Source organism: Galeopterus variegatus, unplaced genomic scaffold (genome assembly GCF_000696425.1).
Source record: "Galeopterus variegatus unplaced genomic scaffold, G_variegatus-3.0.2 Scaffold847, whole genome shotgun sequence".
NCBI lineage: Eukaryota > Metazoa > Chordata > Mammalia > Dermoptera > Cynocephalidae > Galeopterus > Galeopterus variegatus.
Genome location: NW_007726958.1, coordinates 389,994 through 400,106, shown reverse-complemented (window position 1 = coordinate 400,106; position 10,113 = coordinate 389,994). Strand labels below are relative to the sequence as shown.

Below are 10,113 nucleotides of genomic sequence, written 5' to 3'. Positions count from 1 at the left end.
TTGCTCCTTTTTATTGCTAAGTACTATTCAATTGTATGAATACAGCATTTGTTGATCCATTCACCTAATTGATATTTGAATTGTTTCCACTTTAGAGCTATTTTGAGTAAAGTTGCTATAATTATGCATGCGCTAGTCTTGTGTGGATGTGTTTTCATTTCTCTCAAGTAAATACCTACAAGTGAAACGTATTGAAAACTTAGTTAATTTTAATAGACTGCCAAAATTTCTCCAAACCAATTGTATTGTTGTACATTCCCACTAGCAGTGTATGAAAGTTTCACTGATACTTTTATAGTTTAATTTTATTTTCCTTTTAAATATTTGACAATACTTCATAAATTCCACAACCAGAATTTATTTTGATACAAAGATGTAGTGGTCAAGCATTGCTTGATTCCAAAAATCCAGGGAGTTTGCCCCAATACCACGAAGTAAATAACTATTTTCCCCACTTCTCTGAAATGGGACTTTTCATACATTTAGGACTAGTTTTGCATTTGCTACCTTGTTTCTTCCTCTTTGTGTACCATTTCCATATTTTTTAAACATAGATTTATTTTATAGGAATGTTCTGGCCACAAAAATAACAAAGGCCAGAATTAAATTGGCTTACGCAAAAACAAAAAGGAAGTTCACACTAACATATAACAGCCCTTCAGGAGTCCCAGGAGCCCTGAGTTAGTCTTCTGCAGCATCTCACTCAGTGATGTCATCAGGGACTCAATTCTTTCTTTTCATCTGTTTGGACATGAGCAGAGTTGACTTCATTCTCAGGCAGGAAGTCAGGCAGTTACAGCAGTTTCCAAAGTCAAACTGACACAGTTAATACCAAGGAAGAGGAATGGGCCTGGCTTCTTTTCTCCAACAAACACAAGCAAGGCTCTCCTCCCGTGCCAGTGGTCCCAGCTGGCGACCATCCACCTTTCCCTGAACCAGTTGTAGGCAAATACAATGGAGATACTATTATTGGCTTAAATTAAGAATCTGCAGATGGAATGGATGTAGAAAAAAAAATCAGCCATGAATATCTGCAATGTTTTTAAAGAATTTTAATATTTAATAAGGATAGTTCCCACCTCATTATTCTTCTTTTCACTAATGTTCATAGCTATTCTCATGTTTATAATTCCCTAAAACCTTCAGTATCATATTGTCAAAGTTCTTTTTAAGGTCTAATTGTGTTTTTTTATGAGGTACCATTGCATGTATTGTAATACATTGAGAATATTGAGATAGCCTATCCAGGAAGAAAATATGCTTTATCATTTATTCTGGTTTTGTAATTTATCCTTTAGTAAAATTTTAACATTTTCTTTATATTGATTGTTAACTTTCTCATTACAAAGCATTTAATATTTTTGTTATTGTTAGAAACAGGATGTTCTTCCATTATATAATGTTATTTCCATTTGTATGTATAAAAACTATTGCTTTTTAAAGATTAATTTTGAAATCAGCTATTTTACTAAATTCTCTTATTATGTCTTACAGTTTCTCAGGTATTTCTCTTTGATTTTCCAGGCATATAATCATATAACCTGCCAATAATTTTAATTATATCTTCTATCCACTTTTTATACTAATCTTCTCTTTTCTAACTAAATTTAACATTCTTCCAAATCAACATTAAATCTATTGGTAATATTTATTAGATGCTTCTGTTACTTTATAGGTAAGCACATGATTACATATTTGCAAGAAATACATTTTTTCCTATTAAGAAAATATTCGTCTTGGTTAACTACCATGAAGAAAGTTGAATTCTGTCAAATGCCTTTTTAGTTGCAATTTTTGATGGAATACATTGAAGAAAATTAACAGATTTTTAAATATAAACCATTGTTGTATTCCTGAGATCAAATGCAATGGGACATGCTATGTAATTCAATTAATATGCTGTTGCATTCTACCTGGGATTAACTTCTTTAAGATTTCTATTATTGCATATAAATAGAATTACTTTGAAAATTTTCAGTGTCAAACAATGTTAAAAATGAAGTTTTGGGGGCCGGCCCGGTGGCGCACTGGAGAGTGCGCCGCTTGGGAGCATAGCGGCGCTCCCGCCGAGGGTTTGGATCTCATGTGGAGACTGGGTCCTGCTCACTGGCTGAGCACGGTGTGGGTGCAACCCCGAGGGTTGCGATCCCGTTGCTGGTCAGTAAAAAAGACAAAAATGAATAAAAAAAAAAATGAAGTTTTGGGGGCCGGCCCGGTGGCGCACTGGAGAGTGCGCCGCTTGGGAGCATAGCGGCGCTCCCGCCGAGGGTTTGGATCTCATGTGGAGACTGGTTCCTGCTCACTGGCTGAGCACGGTGTGGGTGCAACACCGAGGGTTGCGATCCCGTTGCTGGTCAGTAAAAAAGACAAAAATGAATAAAAAAAAAAATGAAGTTTTGGGAAAGGCAGTGTGCTGGGCATTCAAAACAATATGCTGGACATTCCAAAGTAAGTGTTATACCTCATGCAGAATTTACAATGAAAATATCCCTAAACTGGCTACACAACTCTTAAAGCTCTACACCTTTAAACTTTTAAATGGTTGCGAGTTGGTATTAAAGAGAAGGTTTTGTGAAAATAAATTTTGAGAGCTCCGTCAGGGTTCTAGGAATCTCAATCCCACAGAGGGGAAGACCTGGGTAGTGTCTGGTTCTCACCCCTAGCGCAGCGAGATAGGTTTTGAAAGACTACTTAGAAAGCTTAATTTGTGTTCCAAAGAAGTGGCAAATGTTTGAGGTGATGGATATACTAAGCATGCTGATATGATCATTGCACACACAGTATGAATGTACCCAAATATCATAGTGTACTCCATAAGCATACACAACTATCATGGGTCATTAAGAAAAATAAATTATAAAGAGAGGAAAAAGAGAAATAGAGAACAGAATAGTGGTTACCAGAGAAAGGGAAAGGGAGTGGGGTGGGGAGCCAGGGAAAGGTGGGCAGACTGGTACAAAGTTACAAAGTTACATTTAGATAGGAAGAGTAAGTTCTGGTACCCTAGAGTGACAATAGCTAGTAATATTGTATTGTCTATTTCAAGATAGCCAGAAAAGAGGATCTTGAATGTTATAACCACAAAGAAATGATAAATATTTAGGTGATAGAAGTGCTAACTATTCTGATTAGATAATTATACAATATATGCATGTATTGAAATGACGAATTGCACCCCATAAACACATACAATGAAAAAAGTAAAATAATTTTTTAAAAAGAAAGCATAATTTGTGTACCCCCAAATTTGTGATTCATGCCTTCAAAAGCTCAAGTGATCTTTGGCAGCAGAATAGAAGTGTGGAACTGGAAAGTTCCTCTTCTCTGAAAGTGGGCCAAATGCGGGTTAATGGTGGTGACAGATATGGATCCCAAGTAGAAATGTCAGCCTGAGATTATTGTAAGTGGGATCGACCTTAGGAGGGTTGCTTCGCAGAGTGAGAAACATCAGCTGGAAAGGATGTGGGGTGTCACAGGAAGAAATTCTGTGTGATGGGGATAGGCATGGCAGGGGAAAACACGCTCATGCCTCAGGAGTTTTAGAAAAAGGTACTTCACAGAAAAACCTTCAGAGAACCCACAGAAGTGCCCAAAAAGTGGAAAGTGTGGCTTTCAATTTCTGTAATGCCAGGAAATCCTGAAGATATCTGTCAAACATGAGCTTTCCTAGCTGCCTTGCTCTTCTCTCATCCTCCACGATTCCCCCAGTCCCACCCCTGAACGTTGACTCCGATGACGTTAAATTAAGACGTAGTGAGTAGACCAAGAAGTGACTAAGGGAGAAAAGAGAATTAAGGCCCCACCTCCCACTGCAAGTAGTCAGCTCAAAGGAAACTCCAGCTGGAAGGGAAAGGAGAGGTTGTTACACGGGACTGGATGTTTTTAAAATCTGCGACTTAAAGGAATCATCAGAAAGTACCACAGCTTGCTCCCCTTTTTCATCTAGGGGCAGAGAAAGGACGATACTCACTAAAGGAGGATAAAAATAATGCTGAGAGTCAAAAACACATTTGATTTTATAATTACATCCCATGTATTCTTGTTCAATGTACATTTAGATATATTACCTTTGTGAGATATTTGTATCCATGAAATGCCAGCTAGTATTAAGAAATTTCTCTTCTTTCTCAGAGCTTTAGAACATTTTGGATAAACATTTAAACTGCTCTGAGGTGGTCATAGGAAATATTTGGCTATTTAAGTTTCCTTTCTGCTTTGAGTTCAATTTTGGTGTAAATCACTTTTTAAGAAGGCCAAACGACTCATGAGATATTTACCATTTGGGGTCCTCAGTCTTCTTGACCCTTTTTGTGATATCTTTGCTTTGCTGTTACGTGTCTTCCAAAAGACCCCCAGAAAAGCTTTGTTATCAAGAGAAATTAAGTTTATTTTACCTACTAGAGCAAGAGAAAATATTATCTCAGCAGAGTCACAGAATTGTCTCAAAAGCGGAACATCAAGTAAAATGTAGGGTTTAGGACCGTAGTTGGATCATTTTAACTTGCATCTTTAAAAGTAAGAAACCAGCTGTGACTGGGCAGAGGTTACAATATAACAGCCTGGAGCTGATAGGCACAGGAAAGTTAGGGTGAGAGACGCTTTAAGCACAAGTCTTGATGAGCAAGCTATGTCTTGACAAGTAAATTATTTTAGCTAACACTTATCTATTACGAGTAAGTTTTTCTGAAGCAAGTAGCCAAGCAATTTTTGCTTATTCTTAATATCGTTCAAAATATGACTAGACAACTTTTTTAAATGGATACAGAAAACGTATTTAGTTCTAGTATTGTTTAACACAGGGAAAAAGTTTGTTCCAATTTTCAAATCTGGTTCTATAGATTGAACTGATAGAAAGCAAGTCTTTTAGAGTTGCAAGAAGGAACTATACACCCTCAGTGATTAGCATTATTGAAAGAACACACAGAGACATGAGTAGCATGTTTGATTTTTCAGATCGGCTGCAGATTGACAAAGGTCTCAGAATTCCTGAGATTCATAAATGACTTTAGAAATAGCTTATCAGAGCCAAATACAATACTTAAGACTTAGAAACATTACCTTTCCTTTACTTAGAGTTTATCCTACTTACAGAAATAATTTGGTTGAGTTAGTTGCTTCCATTGCATCCATGGAGGGTCTCTACTGGGCAGAGTTCTTGCCAGTCTTCCCAGACATCGTGGCCTCCTCTCTTTCCTGCTCAGCCCACATATAAACAGAATAAAATGATGGTAAAGAAAAAAATAAAAAGTTAAGAATAAGAAATAAAAGAGTTCATCAAGAGTACATGAAATCAGCTCATTAAATTATGAAATCTAAATCACAATTCCTTATGTTCTGAAATAAAATAAAAACTACAAAATTTTATCAAGATGGAAACAGAAAGCTACCACTCCTATGTCTATCATGTAAACTGTCACCTTTAATATTTCGGTCATACTATGCCTATGGCTAATGGCCCTGTCTCTGATCCAGACAGCCACGGCCAGAAGAGCCAGATTGCTTTCACCTACAATGCTCAAATCTGGACATAACATATTACGTAGTAAAGAACCTGGTGGGACCGCATTCTACAGAAAGTTTCTAGGAAACAGTCTTTGGGGCTCAGTCTGTTTAGTATACAAACTTTTCAAAAGAATTTATGCATCTATTCTAGAAAGCAAAATGTGCCATTCTGGAATTTGCCATGACGTGTCCACTGGTATTTTGGCCACAGGTCCTGAAAAGAGATGCATAATTTGTCCAGCACTTAGACATTGAGTTCTTCTCAATTATTACTGGTAAATTTCTACCCTACATTCGTAAAAATATATTTAATTATTTAAACTGCATTAATTAATGTTAATCTATCAATAAATTTTATTTAAGGAAATAAAAAGGCATAATTTTAAGTGCAATTTAAGATTTATTTTGAACTATTTTTATCTCTTCCTTAATTACTTCGCCCTGAATCATAAGTCATATTACAGAGATACGTTGGTATTTTGCTCATTCATCTAGCACAGGCTTTTGCAACAGTAGCACTGCTGACATTTTGGGCTGGATGATCACCTGTTATGGGGGGCTGTTCTGCGATTGTAGGATGTTTAGCAGCCCACTAGATGCCAGCAGCAACCACCCCACTACCACCACTACCAGTTGTGACAAGCAAAAATTTCCCCATGTATTGCCAAATATACTGGGATGGAGAGTGGGGGTTGAGGGTTGGAGGACCACTCCCAGTTGAGACCACTGCTCTAGCAGAACATTAAAGCTTCCCAGTTTACCTATCTTGCAGCAGCTGTCATCTCAATCCTAGGAAGCCCATGGATTATCATTGATTATGTGTGAGCTAATTGGTCTTTAATTTACTTTTCCAGCCTCTTCCATATGCAAACACACATGGCAGGAAGAAACAGTTAAGAGGTTGAGATGCCTCTAGGAGCATCCTTGAATGTGTTTCTTCAATTAGAATGTGCTATTTTCTTGCCAGAGGACTTAATTTGATACTCTCTTCCTCTCATTAGAGTCAGTTATGGGCTCTACACTTCAGTTCCATGTTAGCTCTGAAATAGCAGGATCCAACTAACCAAGTCTTAACTATTTGCTGTTTAAAATACTGTTTTCAGTGGCAGATTTTATCAGTTTAGTAAACTGTGTTTTATGCAAAACAAATCATTTTGAACAGAGTAAAGCATTATTTTTGAGTTGAAATTTACTTTGGTTTCGTGACAGGCTGTTCTTGGGAAATCATGACTGCAGTTCACTCTAGACTGAACCGGTAGCCAGGAAGAGTCACGAATTTCCCATTTCCCATTCTCAGAATGCTTCCCTCACTCTCAGGGGGGTGATTTGTGCAGTGGCAGAGTCGGTCTGATTTTCCTCCTGCTTTACTTTCAAATTATAGTCTGAGTAATATTAACTGATCTTCAGTGGAGATTTATAAAAATGTACTTCCTGTCTTATTCCAGAAAGATCTTTTATTGAAATGTTTTGCTTTTTAAACAAATCTTTGCACGACTTCACAATTTCGGCTCATTTAGTGATGTTTGTGTATGAAAGGAAGGAGAGAGGAACTGAAAGGGAAAGAGAAAGGTGGCAAACAAAGATACAGCCCTTCAATGGGTTGGATGCTTCTCTGTCTACTACCAAAGAAAAAATCTACTTTATTATTCCTTTGAGATACATTTCACGTAAATAACTGCAGTGTGACAGAAAGAATAGTAACCGTGACAGACCAGGAAGAGAACTGCCTCATCCCCTTTTTAAGGCATTTAATGTCTTCTTGTTTTCTTTATTCATAGAGATAAATAATTTTTAATTAACTTATTCAATAAAAATTTCTTGAGCATTTGATATGTGTAAAACACAATGTTGTGAGGTGAGATCACAAAGGCAAATGGGAAAGACTTTACTATTGTCCTCATAGAATTTACATTAACATTAATACATTCGTATTCAAAAGGAACTTATCTGATAAGCAAAATATCATGTTAACAAAGTTTGAAACTCAAAATATGAATCCAAACATGAGAGTTTAGCAATTAGTGACAATAGTCTATGACTATAGATTGTATAATATAATGCAAATTTACGTGCAAGATTTCTATAGATAAAACTTGCCAAAAGTACATGAAAGACAGTTGAATGAATGTTGAGAAATGTCATGTCCTTGAATGGGAAGGCTTAATATATAGCCCCACGTTGGTTTATACAATTTAAACAAACAAAATCAAAATTCCTAAGAAACAGGGAAAGGAACTTTCTACTGCTTTGGTTATATCCAATGCAATATTCAATTCAAGAGTATTTTGAAAATACTTATTGAAGCTATAATGTTTATACCCTTTGATATAGCCCACTTCTATATATTTATCCTCCAGAAATAAATTTCAAAGTATGGCAACACATATGCTCATGAATATGCACTTCTGCTTTGTTTGATACATAAGAACTAAAATTTCCATTATTAGGAGAAAGTGATGACAGACTCATTTAATGAAGTAGCATAAAGCCATTAAACATGAAGAGAGAGAACTAATTGTAGCAGCATGAAAAAATGTTCAAGATATATTGCTAAATAAAAATAAAAAATCAAATAAAAAATAAAAAAATCAAATTGCAGAACAGTATGTATTATATGATACCTTTCTGTAAAAATAAGACAGTAACAATAGTAGTATATGTACAGAAAAAAAGCTGAAGGATGGGCCGGCCCGGTGGCGCACTGGAGAGTGCGCCGCTTGGGAGCGCGGCAGCACTCCCGCCGAGGGTTCGGATCCCATGTGGTGACCGGTTCCCGCTCACTGGCTGAGCGCGGCGTGGGCGCGACACCGAGGGTTGCGATCCCATACTGGTCAGTAAAAAAGACAAAAAGGAAAAAAAAAAAAAAGAAAGCTGAAGGACTATATAGCCAGCAACTAAAGATTTTTGAGGACTTTTACTTCCTAGATTATTCACTTCCTTAACATGAGAATTTTAACTTCTTCTTACTTTTGTAATTAGAAAAAAATCAAGGCAATATGAAAATTTATGTCAATAACATTGTCTTCATCAGGGTTTGACATTAGAAAAATTATAGATCGATTTTGCTACTTCTGTTTTCACACCAGGTAGAATTTCTAAGCTGAGTTGCACTGACACTGTTAAGCACTGCTATCCCAAGTAGTTCCTTAAGTAGTTCTTAGTCTTTCTTTGGGGAAAACATGAGCTGCTATAGATAGAGTGAATTTATCCTAATGAAAAATAATTGAAGAACTCATATTATAAAATTTACACTCCTGGAGTATTTGACATATTTCTCAGCAAATTTACCAGGAGTTTAACATTTTTCAGTTTCACTTTTTAATGACTTTGTTTGTTTATGATTGCATTGAAAACAGCCCTGAGGAAGTACTGGAAATTTTTCCTTTGCTTCTGTGTATTTTTCCCATTGGATTTTGATCTTTTTTAAACAATTAGGTTGGAATAAGAAATGCAATTTACTTACTCTGTCTAACCCATGAAATCCTATTCTAGTTAAATAGTTGCTACGTCAACTACAGTATGAAAAATATGAGTGATAATCACTTCATATCAGAATATGCTGAAAATTAGAGAGCCCTGAATCAGGCTGTGACCCTACCTAGAGGCCAAATCAACTAGATCAGAGATCTTACTTTCTTCCCTGTGTATTCAACTACATATATTTTTAAATTGTAGTCATAGTTTACCAGCATATCTAGCACCATGTATTGGAAAAATGCTTAAGTTATCTTAGTCTGCTATTTTAAATAAATAACAAGTTTGTTCAGTCTTGAATACAAGTAATTCAAAAATCTCTATATGAGAGAGGCTTATGAGTACATTCTGGCTTGGAGGGAGAATCTTGTCTTGAAGGCATAGCATTCACACTGCATTTTTTTCTTTAGAGTATATATTAAATATCAAAAAATAGAAAATTTTAATAATTTTATTCATACTTCCATAGTATTTAGTAACTATCCATAAAGACATAGAGGCACGAGAGGGGAGGATGCAGGTAAGAGGAGCTAAAAAGATCTTAAGATACCCTTTGTGCCTTCACTCACTCACTATAACATGCCAAGAAATAAAAGTAACACTTTAAGTAGCACACAGAAGAGAATTAAATAGTGAACCCACTCCCTAGAAAGACACTTAACAAATACACCAGTATTTCATACTGATGAATTATAAATAGCATGATTTGAGTTGATAGAAAAGAACATAAGCAAAATAATTGACTGATGGATAAAAATTGGCCAGTGCTAAATAATAATAATAATAAAATTTTGAATTCATATAGATTTACAATGTATATTCTTTGAGCTCAAGGCAAAAGATTTTTTTTTAATTTTGTTCTTTATAAACCATTTACCAAAGAACCAAGTGCAGGGGTTGCTTAATAGTGTATCCACATTGCCATTTTCCAGGTACTGATAAAGCATATTACAGAAACTAAATAAATACAAAAAACAAAACAAAAAAAAAAAAAACAGGTCAAAAATATAACAATGGTAAACTTTTCTGGGGAATCAAAGAGTCATTAAACATACTCCATTAGAAAACTGGGTCTAGGGCCAGCCCGGTGGCGCACTGGATAGTGCGCCGCTTGGGAAGCGCGGCGGCGCTCCCGCC

General features: G+C 36.0%; 1 long non-coding RNA gene across 1 annotated transcript; it reads right to left on the bottom strand.

Moving 5' to 3' along the window:
* Nucleotides 1-287: 287 nt before the first annotated feature.
* Nucleotides 288-5,188, bottom strand: LOC103590630. The gene is made up of 2 exons (XR_550488.1): nucleotides 5,090-5,188; nucleotides 288-987 (listed from the first exon to the last, which is right to left on the bottom strand). It is a non-coding gene; the product is annotated as an uncharacterized LOC103590630 (long non-coding RNA).
* Between the last annotated feature and the right edge of the window lie 4,925 nt (nucleotides 5,189-10,113).